At 44.0% G+C, this 18,284-nt stretch overlaps 1 protein-coding gene across 3 annotated transcripts in view; it reads left to right on the top strand.

The window, feature by feature from the left end:
* Positions 1-4,196: 4,196 nt before the first annotated feature.
* FARP2 (FERM, ARH/RhoGEF and pleckstrin domain protein 2) overlaps positions 4,197-18,284 on the top strand; it is a 4,051,843-nt gene continuing 4,037,755 nt past the window's right edge. For 2 of the 3 annotated variants that reach the window (XM_069618112.1, XM_069618113.1), the window contains exon 1: positions 4,197-4,401. The gene's annotated coding sequence lies outside the window, so the exon portion shown is untranslated. The remainder of the gene's footprint in view (positions 4,402-18,284) is intronic. The other variant, XR_011276033.1, reaches the window with a different exon arrangement.

Consider the following 18,284-nt stretch of genomic DNA (forward strand, 5'->3'; position numbering starts at 1 on the left):
TCCATTGTGGCACCCCTCGACTCTGCCAATTCATATATTCTTCCGCTGTCCAGGATCTGTGTCAGAGTCCACCCTGGCTCCTTTAACACCTGTCTGCAGAGTTTGCCTGAGCCACAGCCTTGGATGACTTGGTTTCTGATCATGGACTCCTCGTTGTCCCATCTGCACGTCGTGGCCATTTGTCTCAGGCGGGCACAGAACTGCTCAAGCAACTCTTCTTCCCGATGTTTTTCACTGTTGAACAGGAATCTCTCATAGTCCACGTTGGACAGCGGAATAAAATGATTCCTTAAGGCAGTCTTGACCGTGTTAGTGAGAATTCTCTGTTTAGGCTGAATTTCCTAACCTAGTGAGTCCCCCAGCAGCTTTGCTGGATTTTTGGGGTTTCTTTTTTTCTCCTGCCAAGAGTGAGACTCTTTTACCCTCACTCTTGGGCATGATTTGAGTGTGTTTCTTTGAATCTAGATGTGTTTAATGGGCTATGGGTTCTTTTACTCCATAGGGCTTCATGTGTTTTTGTGATGTGTGTTACACAGCACCCTCAGTGCAGTGACACAGGGGTGTCATAGTGACCCCCCAGTATAGTCTCCATACCCTGGGACTGACTACTGTCTCCCAGGGCATGTAAAGTCACCATTGACTTTACTAGTCTTAAATTCTGAACAGAACCAGTACAAACCATCATATTGTGGACGTACTGGCTGGGGCAATTCGATTGCCCCTGGGTCTGTTAGTCGAGGGGGCACGTCTCCGTCCCCCCTGAGCAAGTTTTGGCTGGTGGCAGTGGATACTACTTTTTATATTCAACCGCGAATATTTTCCTATGGGATTTCCCATTGTTTTGGGCTACTGTCTTTATTTAATTATTTACGGTAGCCTCGAACATACCGCCGGTTTATTTAATTAATATTAATTCTCTGGTTGGTATTTTTTGCCAAAACTTAATTCTAAAATGGCGTTTGTGTTCTCTTCTGTGACTCCAACCCAAGTCGAGCCCTTTGTTCCACTTTTTGGCGGGCTTCTCCACAGAAGCCCTCCAAAGTGGTGCCACTCTGTCTGGGGTACTTAGGAGGGGTGGAGGGGGATTTAGGCACCCTGGACTGAGTTGCCTAGGCAACTCAAGTCGCACTCCGTCCTGATTGGCCCAAGTGGTATGCCGGCCAGCTCACCACTTGGCATGTTTGAGTGACAGCTAGGCTGAGTGAATGGGGGTTTTCTGCATAAAAGCAGGGCTTTGGGGACTGGAACTTCAGAAGTCGCCACAGGACCTAAGAATCCGATGAGGGAGAAGCTGAGCCGACCTGCCACGACACCACCACCGGTGGAGCCCTGCTGGACCGTCTCACCACATTTCCCAACGACAGAGATCTCCCACCGGAGAGTCTTCTTCCTTTGACTGGTGGGGATAACCAGTTTCACTGTCTTTTCGCCTTCCCGACATACCTCGTGGCCGCCTTGCCTGTGCCAAGCAGCCCGGCAACCGGGATACCATGTTTTACTATGACCGCGAAACAAAGGTACCACCTTTAACCGGAAAACTCCACGGCTGGTTTCTTCCCTGGTAGTGCAACGACCTTCATCTTTCCTCCAAGTCGAGATCTTCTCTTCCCCTGGACGACGCCGAGACTTGCACCCGCTGCCAGGAACAACTGCCACCGCTGGAGGATCCTTCCCACTTAAGGTACCGTGTCCCGCCTGGCTTCCCTTGCTACCGACTGTACGGGATAGATTTAGTCCCCGGCTTTCGAACCTGGGTTAGCCTGGGACACCCTGGCTAAACTTTCCTAAGCCTCTCTAAACTCTTTTTGAACCCTCTGCAAGTCTTTCTAAGCCTAGTGTAACTGTGTGATCTTGGGCGCATTTGTGCTCTGCTCTCTCTAAGAGTGGGCCCAGCCTTTGGACTTTGGCTCACCAGTGACTTTTTGCTCTTCTGCTAACAATGTTCCTGAATCTTAGAGTGGTGTGCCTTTCCATATTCTGTCTTTTTCCCTCCCTTTTCTCACAAACTTATTGGAGTGCCATCTAGTTAAGCGCTCACCTCTGTATGAAAATAAGTGGTGTTTACTGTGACTTATCTGATAAGGGAAAAGGGGTGTATATATTACAATAGTAACTGTGTTTAGAATATTTTACAACAAGAGTGCTGGAGTGTTTCAAACAGTGTGTTTTTAAATAAATAATTATATACTTTCATACCAAAGCTCTGGGTACCTATTGTGTATACTTTGCATACTGTCTAACTCTTCTTGAGGGAAGTCTGACTGCTCAGCCACAGCTACCAGGTAAATCTGGGTGATACAGACTGCTACCAAGTGGGTTTACTGCCAACACCTGTCGTCTTAAATCTTTTGCAGTGTTCCCTAAGGGAACTGCACAGGTTTCTGCCTAACAGACCGTATCGTAGGTAACTACTTGCAGGTTAAGGGACTCATAGATGCGTAGGACGTCCATACCCGCGGAGTATAGTAGAGTTGCCCTTTTTGCATCATCATTGGTTTCTCCTGTTGCGGTGAAGTACATGTCCAATTTTCTTATCCACAGCAACCATTTTGGGCCCAATTTTGAGGGTGGACCCGACGTGTCAAATTCTTGCATGGGTAACAGCGATCCCTGTTGTCTCCTCCTTACCGCCACCGGCGCTGTCCCTGCATCTTCGTCACTCTCCGCCATGTTCACAGGTCGCACTGGCACCTCCTTAGGGTTTGGAGGCCGCAAACCTGACTTGTGCGGACGGTCGACGTATCTCAGGCCGCCGCGTGGTGTGGATCAACGTGGTCGCGGACCCGTCCAGTTACCACAGCTCGAAGGACAGTCGTCTTGGATGTCGACGACCGTCAGGATTTCAAAAATTAGGTCACTGTGGTTTCTGTGGAACGTGAGCAGCGCACAAGCACCTTTTCAGGCCGCTACTGCCTTGTGTCCTGCGTAGAAACCGATCCGCTTTGCTCGCACTGGGTTCGGGGAATGCTCGATTCGCATCCCGCTTCGTCGCCAGATGTTGTGTACGGGCCCGTACCTCGGGCTGCACCGCACACACGCATCCACACAAGGAGACACGGGACACGCGTGTGTGCCTTACGACGTCCCCACGGCAACTGCCCGCACGGACGTTCTTTATTCCTCATGCGCATGCGCGGCCCGGAACGAGGTTCGCGCATGCGCCGTTCATGCTTGCAACATCACATACGGGTAGGTGGCTTGGCGGGTGAGAGAGCTGCTTTCAGGGCGGGTGATGCCTGCCAAAAGCGTGTGAGTTGAGAGGTATGTCTCTATCTCTCATTGGGACCTCTCCCCGTTGCTGCTATGGTCCATACATGCCAACCCTCCCGATTTAGATGGGAGACTAGCGATTTTTCATTGAAAAATAATGCTATTTTTCACGTTCTCCCGCCTAAAATAAATCTTTGCCCAATGCATTCCTATGGGAAAATCCTTGGCTCCCCGATTTTTCTGACCTAATCTTCCTCACAGGTGGGTTGAAATGTTGGCATGTATGATGGTATGCCTCATGAAGTAGGTACTGGGACGAGTTAGAGCGGACGTGGAGGTAATGCTCGGATTACTTACCGGTGATCTTTATTACTCATAGTCCTACTCTTCCTAGTCACAGTACTGACAACCTAGGGAGTGGGGGGGTCTCATGATCCGGCTTGAATGTTCAACTGGAAGCGGTGGATTAAGGGGAGGAGTTATATGGAAGAAAATATATAGGAGAAGGTCCTGTGTCGGAGGCAGGGGCCTCTTATGTAGTAGGTACTATGACGAGGAAGAGCAGGACAGGGAGTAATGAAGATTTCCGGTAAGTAATCAGATCATTTTAAGTGATTGATTTTAATATTTGCATAATTACTTATAAATACTTTTTTTTAAGTTGAAAAATCGGGCAAAACAATTCATTTATAGCACGACACCGATCGCTATAGGTACTCCCGGTACTAAATCTCGCTGTAAGATGGTACTATAGATATGGCCGACTGATACTGACACTCTTTAGCTACAACGTTCCGTACACGTGACCGAGCGTTCCACATGGATCGTTGAAAATGGCAGTTCCAATTTGGAGAAATGATTTCCAATGGAGTTGGAGGGGGCGTGTCTAGAGCGCAGACGTGATTAGATGGGGGCGGGATACAGTAGTGGGAAAAAACTAAAGCAAAGAAAGTAGAGATATAAAGGGGTGGGTGAAGATGTTCCGAATGTAGGCGGGATTCTGAGGCAGTGGAATACGGTTGGTGGGAGGTCAATGGATGTTTATGAAGGTTAAGGGTAGGGCGGCCGATGTTCTTTTGGAGGCGGGGCGCTGCTTAGGTGTCTGAAAGTTCTTAGGGCGTGATTATAGAGCAGGGGATTAAGAGCGAAGCGAAGTCAGTGACATAGGGCTCCGAAGCTGTTTTAGAAGAGGTGAGTTGACAGGGTATATGCTTCTACTTAACAAATCTGCTTTGCTGTTCTCGCGGCTCATTATTTACTGGGGATTTTGTTTTAAGATTTGTTTTCAACTCATGCGCTCCTTTTATTCCCCATCCTTGGATTACTCCCCTAGACTCTCCTTTTATGTTCTTAATTTCCACTCCTTCTCAACTCCCCGTAGTTCCCCGCTGCCCTTCACCCAGCCCCTCGCAGTCGTTGTAGCGTCCAAGGTTCTGTCACCCGCCCCAAGCCAGCATGGCTTTCAAGAGGGTCTCACCAGGGGCGCCGAGTAAGGGGCCCGGGCACCCCCGGCAGAATGAAGTCGGGGCTGAGCCGCCCCCCCCCGCAGAGAAGAGACGCAGTATGGGTGGTCCTTTGTTCCATCCATACTGTGTGTCTCTCTCTGGCGGCCCGGGTGAAAAACGATGTTTAAAAATTGAGGGACAGATGCAAAGCAAGAGGCTCTTGCTTTGCATATGTCCCTCAATTTCTAAAAATGGTTTGGGGTTGGGTATACTTGTACATCAGTGCACCCGGGTGCACGGATGTAGAGGTACACCCAACCCAAAGCGATTTTTAGAAATGGAGGCACAGATGCAAAGCAAGCCTGTCCCTCAATTTCTAAAAATCGTTTTGGGTTGGGTGTATTTGTACATCAGTGCACCCCTCTTTGCAAGAGGGGTGCACGGGTGTAGAGGTACACCCAACCCAAAGCGATTTTTAGAAATGGAGGCACAGATGCAAAGCAAGCCCGTCCCTCAATTCTAAAAATCGTTTTGGGTTGGGTGTATTTGTACATCTGTGTACCCCTCTTCGCCAGCCTCTGAAAATAAATTAACTTTTCACCTGCCTCCGAACATAAAAAAAAACTGAATGAACTACAGAGTTACATTAGACAATTTCCAAATAAACAAGCCAGAAATTGCCTCTTACGTGCGAGGCTCAATCTTCTTCCAACAAACGAAATTAAAGCTATAAGAGGACTCTCGGACACAAGTGATTGTAGACTTTGCCAAAAGACAAACGAAAAAGAAACAATACGCCATCTCCTCCTCAACTGTACGGAAACAGAGAAAATCAGGACATCGTATATGCTGTACTTTGCGTCCGACCCCCTCGCTAGACTCAGAATCCTGCTGGTGGTCAAGGATGATTAGTGGCGATAAGCCAAGGTGGTTAATTGCAACAACAAAAATTCTACAACATGTGATGACTCAATTAGAAAACCCCCTGTAAACACTAGTATATTAAACGGCTTCTGTAAAACCACTTTGAACTTTTGATAAACAACTCCGACCTCTTCATATATGTAGATATGCTTAAATGAGTAACGAGAAAAGGGCCGAGGGTCGGCTGAAATTCTTAGTTTTCCACAAGAAAAATCTTAACTACTTAGAGTAAATGTCGATGTTTTGTAAAAATCATTCATTCGATTAAAACAAATAAAGAAAAAAGAAATCCCTTTGGGTTGGGTGTATTTGTACATCTGTACTGTTGTGGAGGTACACCCAACCCAAAACGATTTTTAGAAATGGAGGCACAGATGCAAAGCAAGTCTGTCCCTCAATTTCTAAAAATCGTTTTGAGTTGGATGTATTTGTACATCTGTGCACCCCTACTGGCAACAGGGCTTCTATAATTGTAATACTATGCTTTTGTTGAGGCAATGCTAGTTCATCTTAGTGGGGATGCTATATTTTTAATGGGACAACATCAGCACTTCTCACTTGAGCTGCTACACTCTTATTGACAAGGCCCCAGCACTTCTCTGCAGTTTTATTTAAATTTGAATTGGTTATTTATTATGCACGGAATACCCAGAGGTTTCTAAGCGCAGACCGAGGGATCGAACCTGTGTTGCTCCATGTCGTCTTGCTTCCAAGGCGAGCACGCTGCCCCTGAGCTATCCTCCCGAGACTCTGAAGTACATTTAATGATGGAGAACCAGAACTATTGAGCTAGTCTGATATCATCTTCATCATCAGAATAACTAAACATTGTCGTGGTTATACTAGAGCTAATATATTTAAAGGGATGGAATTACTCCGAATGTAGCAGCACTATTCAATAACCCAAAGTGCTTAAGCATATTTAATGTGAAAATACTACACTTCTCACCGTTGGGACAGTACTGCCACTTCTCACAGGGGCTTCTACACCTTTTATGGGGCAGCACTGATCCAGCCTACTGGACAGCTTCACTTTTAATGGCACATCTCAATAGGGCTGCTATACTTCAATAGGAAATGACTAACACTACCCGCTGGGAATTGCATACTCTTGATGCCACCGGAGCAGCACTTCCACCCACCACAGCTGCTTTACTTTTAAAGGCAGAGTGCGTGTACTTCTCAGCCATTCTGCTTTACATTTAAACAGACCAAATTGTCATTTCTCAGCAGGACTGCAAAACTATACCATTGTGTTCTGTATGTTGAGTGCATCTCCACCACCAATGTGGGTTCATGGCACTCTTGCAGTGTCTAACTAGTAGATCTGGCTACATTTAATTGGCAACAGGCATGTCCCGAGCTGCCTGCTGTACATAAGCTGCCGCTCAGAATGTCGGAAGCCGTGATGGGGCAAGGGATAGAAGGCTCGAGCCTGTAGGATAGCAGAATCAGCATGGTCTTAAAACCTGCTCACTTATTCTGGAGTGAGAGCAATGGGGCAAAATGAGCCTGATGCCACATGCAGGGGGTTGTTACCCCTTTATCTCTCCTTAATGAAAGAATGAGCTCACTCAGACACAAGTTATCACCCCTGCACATACAATGAATGAATATGGTATGGATCTATAGATCAAGAAAACTGGAGTGAGAATTCAGAGTGTTTTAACAGAAATATAATTGTCTTCCCAGATGGGAGACTGTCTCCATTAATATACATAGGGCCACTGAGATGACCAAGAGTGAAACTGTACGTTCAGTTGTGAGATTACCAGCAACGGGTATACTATGCTCCAAGGAGTGAGGTGCCCACTCAATATATCACACTGTTTGAAGGTGTGAGACCCATCCTGAATGCTTGCTCAAAGAGCCTTGGCCAGAGTTTCACACTGAAGAAGTGAGCAAGTGATCCGGGGTCTGCAGCCCACACACACGCATGGGATTCCCATGCACTCGCTTGCGAGATTTGCACCAAATTATTGAGATTGTGCTCCAAGGTAGGAGGCGCACGCATAGTCTTTGCTCTGAGGTTTGACACACTCACAGGATGGGATGGCATTTCGTTCTCCCATCCTAGTTGTGTTGCTCTGCCTTTTGAGGGCTACTACAACATGGATGATTATAGAGGGTGGAGTAGGGGCAGTGTTGGCCTACTGGAATGCAACTGGGTGGTTTAAACCTCCTTCTTACTTGACTTTAGTATATGCAGTACATGCTAGCCAATGTTTCCCCTGTTCAGCCCCCCCCCCCCGCACCCCTTGCAACAAGTTGGCGACAACGTGCAAATGCGGTCCTAAAACCGTTGGTGATGTCACTTCCTAAATTTGGGTACCTACCGGGAATTTCATAAGTAAGCTCCCCTGGGCCTCACTAAATTGTTACTTCGCTGGTCCTCTTTGTCGTCGTCTCATAACTGACCATCTCCTTTTCATAATCTATCCCTTGGTATTTATGGCTTATGTTTGCCATAGTCCACATGCAGTTTTGTGCCTTCTCCATCTACTGCCTAGCGACACGTTTTGCTCACGGCCCAATTGACAGTAAAGTTCTCAATCTGGGCAGTAACGTAGTTCAAATTGGATACAGTGTTTATCATCAAAGGAAATCGCAAATCCCCAACCTGTTTTTACACCAAAAGATTGTTGATTGTGAGTGTACTTTTACCATGTATATCTTGCCATTTCGTGTGGAAGTGTGGGCATTTCTCAAATTAAAGCAGGGTCAATGTGCTTCTCCAGTGGCGGTACTGACCATTTATCGTTTTAGCCATAGAGAGCAGGGGAAATAATTGTACTCATCCGAAGGAATTGCAGACAATAACGAAACTTTTCAGACGCAAAAGGATACATTATCTGAGGCGGTAGTAAGGTCAGCACCAGTCCTACTTATTAAAAAAAAAAAATTGCACACTGTTGGGATAATTTGAATAGAATCGTGATATTAGGGTACCTAGTTATAGCACTTTTCATAATAATAAAACATCACAGTTGCGTTGGTCGTTGTCGAAATAATGCTGACACTGTCACAGAGTACCATACCCAAACTTAAGGTTTTCTATTTCGCGGCTCTACCAGTATGTGCGACTTCCACCATGTATGGGTATATTTGTTTTTTAGATTTTTGGACTAACTTTAGTGTACTTGAAAAGTTTGAGCTCCACAGTGTAATGTAGGCGACTGTTAACACTAGTGAGTTAGCACATTTTAAATATGTATAAGCTTTGAGGATTGCATAGAAACATTAGTGAGATAGTTGTGGTGATACTAGTAGGAGTTAAACTCTAGATCTCATTGACATGTGTTTTATAGTGTAATGTGATAACCGATTTAAACGATGAGTAGGTTATTTGGTGGGCGGGAAGATAATTTGTGGTGCTCTTGAGGTGTCCGTGGTTGATGGGATAGACTAACAGATACTTTGAACGGCTTGAGTTCCTTTGTCCAATGCAGAGAGTGCGTGGCTGAGACGAAGTAGATTGCAGAAATATGGCTGTCCTGGTCCCAATCTGTTTATGAATAGGGTGATGCCCTCCGTCTGTTATGAAGATTCCTTTTATTTATTATTAGGGTATTTATTGAGCGTGGACCTAGCTTCGGGAAGCAATGAGCGCTTTACAATCATAGGGGGTAGTACATGGTGAGGGAAGCAAAGTAAAATGTAGTGGGGAGCTAACTGGGGAGGGCGAGAGTGGGCAGTTGGCAGCAAGGGATCATCAAGCAACTAGGGGGGGTGACTGTAGGGAGCAGATCACTGGTTCTCATCTAGAGTGGGAGTGCAGGGTGGACCTAGGTGGAGCCATTCTTTGGCGAGATTGACCCAATTGAGTTGCTTTTTGAGTATGTCCTTGTTCATGAAGTTGAGTCTGAGCAGAGCGCAGTGTTCCATAGGTCGGTTGCTAGGAATGAGAAATCTGATCCATTTTGGATTTTCAAATTGAAGCAGGGGATTATTACTAAAGCCTCATTGCTCGGTTGAAGTGTTCTGCCATGCGTATAGTGGATGAATATTTTCTTGCTGGATCCTGCAGCCCTGCATTGAAAGGTGGGTGGGCAGTACAGAGGGGTTTAAATTGCATTCCGCATTTGACTGGACAGTGGATTGTTTGGAGAGCTGGAGTGATGTGTTCTCAACTTTTTATTAATTATTATGCTGTTCTAAATTTGATTGAATTGCCTAAATGCAAACGATATGTCCGTTGTGCTTTTTTCCACAAAGGTTTACTTATGTATTTTGTTAAATGAGCGCACTCTAAAACAGTTTTCTGTCTTTAAATGCCTGCTATAGTTTCTATGCATTCTTTTGATTTGCGTTAAACAGTAGTAATTTATTTTGTTGACGGAATTCGTTTTGTGCCGAATAGCTTGTAGAAGGCATTATTATTAAATGGCTGTGGTGTTTTCATTCTAGATTGAAAATGACATTAATTTCTAAGTGGCTGTAAAAGGCATTTTACGCGAGGAGACAAGTTGACTTTCAGGATCCATACACATTTTAAGCGTCCTATAATTTACAGAAAAATTGTTTTCTTGATAAAAATGAATTGCTCATTCATTGTAAGGATTATTGCTTGTCATTTTAACATCTAGATTCCTGTTAGGTTCACAATTGATTAACCTGACAGGAATGGGACTATGAAATAAGCCAAGAAACATTCCATGTTGATAGCTGTTAAATGGATAAACAACCACGTAAATCGGTTTAGGACGATGCACATGCTTAAGTACAGGTGCGCCTGAATTGTTGCATCGTAAGTGAGCCAGTAACAATGTACCGGAATGTTTTGCTCTTTTAATATAAATAGATCTATAAATTGTTAGTTGGTAGTGACAGCGTAAAATGAATCTCCATGACTAGAACAATTGTTTAATGACTTTATGCCCTATGTAACGAATCTGGACAATTCGTCCCTTCTTCCAATGGGGGAGCCACCCCCTTTGAAATAGGGACGTGAGCCGCTAAAGCAAGACCCTCCATAGGAGTCTGGGAAAGTGGGGCCTCACTGGGAGTGACTTACCTCTATGGGATAAGGACTCCCATTCCTACCATGGTCTCCCTAAAAAGAACACCATCTGCCTATATGGGATTAGGAAAGACTGAGATTGCTGTGGATTGTCATAGCCAACATACTAGCATTACTCCGATATTTGGCTGAAGGCAATACAGGGATCCTCGTGAAGGCAACACCTGATGGAGAGCAACACGCCTGAGGGAATATGGCAGTGAGAATAAATAGACGCGGAAGCTGGAATGGAGTGAGAGGAATCCTATGCAGAGGCAAACCTCTGACATGAGAATGTCCTAAAGCGGCAGAGCTGTACTACACTAGAGAGCCAGCGGTAGCTTGGAGGTAGAGCAGAATAAGAATGAGATGCCGGAGGGCCGCTTTGCGAAGGGCGACAGCACCGAAACAGAGAGACCGTCTCACCTGGTGGTGTGACCACCCAGCAGGAGTGGTTGGCCTGTTAACCGATGCCGAGAACTGGCCGCAATGGAGAAACCAAATTCCTGATCTCCATGTGAGAAGTGTAGTGTCTGCAAAGCTGGCCCGACAATGGGAAGCGAGCGCTCTTGAGAAGGGATGGACGGTTACGTCCCAGAGTTAAGCACATTTGAAAGCAAAAGGGGCTTAACTAAAGAGAGCGAGACAAGAAGCTAGCAAAGCCAAAAGTGTTCACGGAGCTAGACAAACTCGATAGCTGGACACCGTCAAACTCCCAAGAGAGACCCTGTTGAGTTAAGCAAATCAGATGGCCAGAAGGCTTTGGAGAGTCCTAGAAAAATAAGCGCACATGGAAAACTGGGAACCTGGAGCATTCAATTACTCCATCCTAAATCAAGACCAATTTGAAAGACCATTTCCAAGTTGCTGAATCATTAGGGAACTGGAACCAGTGGAGTTGTGTAAAGACTTCAAACTTAATATATGGAACTTGAAGAGTGGACTGAAGACCTTACTATGGAAAACCCACGTTAAACCGATGAGTAGTATTTGGGAGCAGCCCAAAGTAGCTTTGGCCTTTGGCCAGAAGAAGCACGAGTGGAAAGGCTATTGCTCTGGCTAATTTTTATGTTGTCTTTTTTAAAAGTGGTAGAGCCAGATAGAGGTTAGATTTTGGCATGAGGACCATTTTGATTTGTACAGTTGATGGCACCCTTCGTTTAGTTTTTAGGCAGGGAAAATCCCTCCTAGTAATAGGAAAGGTAGGCATTTTCTCTTTATTTAAAATAAAAACCCTTAACTGGTTAATTTCTCTTTGATACACCATGTGTTTGTATGATGGTACAAATCCCAACCCCACTATGACATTTTTAGAAGAACTTGTGGTGTTATGAAATAGAATAGTATGTTTTTGTAGAAGTTGCTTTAAAGTAAATTTGTTATGAAATAGTCTGACATATTGTCCTATATTTATATAGAGCCTCCTGCCATACGAAATGGGTTTAAAGCCCTGCAGGAAGAATTGCCCTTCAGCAGACCACGATCTGAATGACAAGGGAGCGGGGAATTACAATGCATGCAGTAGAAATTGTACTTAAAGCACTGTACAGAAAAACATAGATGTCTAGCATGTAGACGTTGGAAGGCGAAGAGTGAATAGAGAAGAGGCAGAGTGTATTGATGATGATGGCGATAGCTGGACCACATTTTCCAATGGGACACAGCTGGTTGCTATGGGGCACAGTTTTGTAAGAGGAATGAAAAGCCTATGAAACTCTAGGGCAACTGTCTACAGTTGAGGGATCTGCTATACTTTACATGCCTGCGTTTTATGGGAAAATGTGTGTGGGAGGCACATGTAACATGACCGCAATCAAATACTGTGCTGCAATTTGCCTCTGGTGATGAAATCGGATCAATTAACTCAATTAATTCAAACAACACGATCACACTGCGATGATGGGTTGGCTTGTCAAGAGCTCTGTTTAATCAACAAAAAACATCCGATACGTTTTTCGACCTCAGTCTTCTCCCAGGTTGAATACATACACAGTAACGTGACAGCAATACAATATCCAAATTACACGGAATAACAAACATAAGAAAACCAGAAACAAATAAAAATGTCAATGACAGTTGCTTCAACCAGGGTGTACAGTTCAGGAGTGAGTAAGGGAAAAGAAACCCCCATTGTAATTGAACATTGTCCATCCATCCATACAAACATAACCAAAAAGCAATTAATGAAAAACAAGAAAAGGATCAGAAATAAAATACAAAGTATGCCCAGACAAAAATAAGGGGAAGAAAAACACACAAGAAAACAAATTACAATCATGTTAAGTCATTTAAATTATTACAACACAATGCTTAATAGTTACACACCTGAGCCATTGCCACGGCCAAAACTAACCATGCATAGAAATGCTTGGAGGAAGTGCCCCCGCAACCACTCTAAAAGCTAGTATACCTATTCCATAAGTAACTGCTAATTATAACTAAAGGTTGCATATGACCTGTTTAGACTTATCACGCGTGAAAAGAATAAAGTGCTCAGATGCAAGCAGTCACTGGTTGCGAGTTACTGCATGCCTACCAAAAATGCTCATTGTCCCATGCTATTCTGCCTACCCTCAAATTGGTCAGGTTGAGTGAGTGACAACCTGCTCAAATGGTGAGGCTGTCAGAAAGAACTAGACGTTAGTGACTCCTGATTGGAGCCAAGGGGACCTGTCCCCAAGTTGATACGGTATAACGAGCATCAAAGCATACCTGCTGTTAGGCTCTTAATTGAAGGGACAGTGTGCCATCCTCAAAATAAGGTTATGGAAAACATTTTTTGAGAGAAATTGTTTAATGCGAGGAAAAGTAAATATAAATGGCCTGACCCGTGAGAGTAAGAAGCCCCCATCACCAGTCCGGCACCTAAATCACTTACGTCTTATGATCCCGACAATGCGGTAAGTAATGCGGTTAAGACTGCAACACAAAAATGCATGTGCAAAAATTAAGGTAATTTGGTGCTGCGTTAGTACACCAGCCATGCAATGCCAACGTCATGAAATTACTCGAGCTAGGCCATCACTTAACTATATCAGTCTGTCTTGTGGTATCTCAGATCGACCTGCAAGCTTCCCTGAGACTGGCTCGGATTATACTCCTGAACGCTGCGCATGGCTGGAAGTGTATGTCTAAGTAAGGCTGGACGCCATTTTCGAATGGAGCTGGCTCCACTCGAAAAAGACACAACAGCCCATGCCAGAATAGTGACAATATGTGGCTGTTGCCGTTGGCATTTTATGTATGAACCCCTTTTGTTAGCTAGCTTAATTTAACCTGAGATCCCACCCTTGGCCCTCAAATGATGTTAGGTTGCACAGGCGACCCAGGACCTTGTAAAGCACTTTGATTTAGCACGGACTGCTCGTTATCCTAACTTAATAGCTCCTTTAAAGGACGAGGGGCAACTGCCCAGAATTGAATGACATTACCCAGGCTGGTACATATGGAATGCATCATTGGGATGCTAAGATAATGGACCAACTGGCCCAAATTTGGATCTCTGTACTAAATGTAATAAGTGTTACAAGTAAATAGCTGTAAGTGAATCAGTACATTGAATACGCAAAAACTCTCATTTGGAAGAGTACTGATGCTGTGAAGTCTTAACTTCGAGGTCAGATGACCTGTGTCAGTTCCATCCCATAGATTAGAACTCCCTGGTGTGTCTGGACCAGTGTTACTGAAAGAAAGGCATGGTAGGTGAACATTAATGCCAATTTGTAGTGAAAAAATATATAACCAAAAGTGAGTCCAATATCCTGAGTGGGCGTTCGCCATCAGGTGGGGCTCCCTAGCATTGTCGTAGGTGCTCCTTATTAAAGAATTGATCTTCTTGAACGCAACTTCACATGAGTGTAATTACTTCATGAATATTGACTTAATTCAGACTCATTTTAAACATAACAACTTAGATATTCTTAGTCAAGTACAAGCAGGTGGTAAATCAATTGAAACAACATAATTGCCCCTATATTCAGGGTCATAGCTACAGTTACACAAGCTACATGATCATTAGAATGACAGCTATTTGCCATACACAAACCTTGTAGATTTACAATATACGAACAACCGGATAATTGCTTATAAAAAGACAAAAAACTCATTATCTGTGTTGAGGTCATGGTACACAGTCCTGTATTTGCAGATAACACGTGATTCTTGTTGCCAGAGTATCAGCTCCCGATTCCCTCCACGTTTCGGTAAGTTGACTTGCATCAGTCCAACAAAGCGAAGATCTTGGGTGTTAGCCATTTGATGATTCAGCTGCCAATGGGATGCAAGTGGATACTTGGCATTCTGGCTACCAATAGTGCTCAAATGTTCACAAATCCTGATTGTTAATGCACAAATCATACTCCCAATGTAGTGTAGGCCACACAACATATGATACAATAGATCACACATTTCGTGTTACAATTGTATCTTCTAAGATCCCAAACTGCCAAACTTAACATCTGTTTCATAAGCAAACGGGCACATAGAACAAGTCCCACGTTTGTGGAACCCCCACTTTTTGATCCTTCTGAAGCCAGTCCCTTGCCTTGGGTGAAGTAAAAGAAGGGCTCAAAAATCTCCCGAGTGTTGGCGCTTTACTATATGTGATGCTATGTAATCGGTCTAATCTTTGTCCATTTTTAAAAGATGCCAATGTTTTTTAAGACTGCTGGGAATGTTATGACTGTCCGTGTTATAACGAGTGATAAATATACGTTTGTTACTGTCTGTGGAGTTGCCTTTCACCATAGGTGTCAATAAGGTGGAACTCTCCATCTTAATGACTTGTAGATCTGCTTCATTAAGTATATCTGTTGGATAACCTCTGGACAGAAATCTATTGCAGATGTTAAGGCATTCTTGAGTGTAGTCTGGGGTCTCGCTGCAATTGCGTTTTTAGCCCTGATGTATTCTCCTTTCGGAATGTTGGAAATCACTGTCTTTCTATGGCAGCTGGTTGAATTAAGTAATTAATTGAAAGCAGTAGCGTTGTGAAAGATGTGTGTGGCATACCCTGTGGGACTGATACTGATCTTAAGATCCAAAAAGTCAATTCTTGAGCTGCTTGACATGTGAGTAACGGCTAATCCCACACAATTGGGGAATGGGGAAGTTAACTAAGCTGGCTATGTCATTATTTCCTAATGTGTTTTCTCACAAGATTGCACATTCGAGTTTTCCTTCTACTATGTTGCATGTTATTAAAACACTAATAAAAAAATACAATACACTAGTGAAAAGGGCCCAGTACACCTCGGGACGATAGCTCAGCGGTAACCTGCTCGCCTTGGAAGTAAGACGACACGGAGCAACACGGGTTCGATCGCCGGTCCGTTCTTGGAAACCTCTGGGTATTAAGCGCATTATAAATGACCTATCCTATCTTTCAAGGAAAACAAGGTTGTTTTCTCATAAAAACAAGTACGCAATAGCAGAGGAATCTGCTGCCATGGAGTGCTCTGACGAAAACGTTGTAAGCAGCAAGCTTTAAAGGCACACAGTGTCATAAGTGACATAGGTTACATAGGGTACAAATCCAGGTGGCTGGTTGGTGCGACCCTATACATATACCGACTGCTCCATAAGGCATGCTAATTGCCTATCTATGTCCTTATGTGCACCTGTTACTGCAGACATGGGCGCAGAGGATACTTTCGAGGTCACAATAATTTGCAAACCCCAGCTCGATCCCAGAAGTGTCTGCATCTTCCCACACTGGTTTTAGGTTTGTTACTTTCCCCCCCTGGAACCTCGCAGCACAAATCATAGTAATCTATGATATTGTGAACTCGCCTTTCTGCTGTGATCTTCCTGATAGATGGGCGATATGACAGTTTTATGGTCGGTGTTCTGGGGCTGGCTGTTACACTGGAATGCTGGGGTCCTGGGATAGGGGAATCTGGGCACTATAACTTAGCGTTTGGACTGGGGAAGGGGTTCATAGGCTCATGCCCTCCTTCTCGTGGGATAACCTTTCATATGGAGGTCTCGGCCCTTTCATGGCCTTGCAGGATGAATTCCTTCTGAGCTACGAGTGCTAATGGTATGAAACAATGGGAGGTTTATAAATCTCTGCGGTCTTGGTCTTTCTCACTGCTGCTTATGATGCAACCCGACCCTGCATGCACACACTTATCTCTATGTTCTGGGCCTGGGCCTACTGCCCTGGCTACAGCGCGACGATGGGCCTCAATTTCACAATGGCTGTTGTTTTATAAGATGTTGGTTCATTCCCAGTGCAGTCAAATATATAATAACCTACCCATAGTGCAGCTTCTATCAACACCCTCCCCAAACCCCTACGATACTCTTATGCTTCCGTCTCAACCGGAACCTCTTGGACGGCCTGGGGCGATAGTTGCTGCTTCCCAGCATTCTCAAGCGAGGATGGGATTCCAAACATGGATTGAGCAACGAGAGTTATTGGTATTCTAATGTAGCGCCGGACATCAATGAAGACACATATATTGATATTATTCCAAAATCGTTTATATTTAAAGAAATTCCTCCAGATTGTTAGATTTGTCCGGTTACTTATGGTACTCTAGATGCCCTTTGTGGTTAACGTATTTCGGCCAGCCGGCCTTTCTCAAAACCGGGATAAGTCTTTTAATACATAAATCAAAATCTCCAAGTGATTCACAATTCCAATTATCCATAAATATACAGCACACACAGAATAGACAGACAACGAATTAGGAATGGTGGTAGGTAGGATTGGTATGGAGAGAGAGAGACAAGTTGATATCACTTTAGTGATACATTCTCAATGTTAATTATTTCAAAAATCTTATTTCAATGTTCACATTGGTCTTGCTTCTGAATTATTATTGGGTAGTTTTGTCATTGAAATTGGTTTCTCTGTTAAGATTGTATTTTACATAAGCCACTCTACTTGCATGATACTCGCATTACATAACCAGCAATCTGGTGTGCATCCAAGTTTATCTCCTTTGTTTTAATTCTCACAGTTGCTTGCAAGTATCCGGGATGGTTCCCATTATAAAATAATTGTTTTAATCGAATGATAAAATCTCATATTAGTCTGTATATTGTAATATGAAGTGGCGACCCTTAAGGATTGCCAAACTGCATCATTCTAGCAGCACGTCGCATCAATTTTAAACTTCCCGTCTCGATTTTTATTTATTTATTTATTTATTTAATGCAGGGGGACAACCTCTAGGCTTAACCTACTATTATTAATTAAAGCAACCCTCCACAATAGGGTAAAGAGCCCCACCAACATATTTGCTCAGTTAGTATGCGTTGGGCATAAAAGTACTTGCCTTCTTTATCCACAGGAAGCCTCAATAACGACCTGTGTCTGTTTTACGTAGTGCGGTCGCCATTTTGAAAGCATCTTTATACTTGTGGCAGCAGCCGCGTGATACACGTTTCCTCACGTGTAATGTCATTACGTTGCCGCGACTTTACCAAACGGTCATGTTACCTGTTTCATGCCGCTTTCTGCTATGTAAACAGGTACACCGCCTGTAGTCCGGCCCCAATTGGCTGTATTAGCTGAAAAGCTTTTTTATCTTTAGCAATAAATAAAAGGTTAATTTACCTCACACATTAATTATGCAAATTATCATTGCGCTTGTGAATGGTATTTTAAATAAACATGAACAGGGATTAGATAATAATGGACCTTGTTTAATTTTAAATCATTATGTGTGCCAATCTCCTGTCTTTTATTTTTACAC

This window comes from Ambystoma mexicanum, chromosome 10 (assembly GCF_040938575.1).
Source record: "Ambystoma mexicanum isolate Mex_15411 chromosome 10, UKY_AmexF1_1, whole genome shotgun sequence".
Taxonomy (NCBI): domain Eukaryota; kingdom Metazoa; phylum Chordata; class Amphibia; order Caudata; family Ambystomatidae; genus Ambystoma; species Ambystoma mexicanum.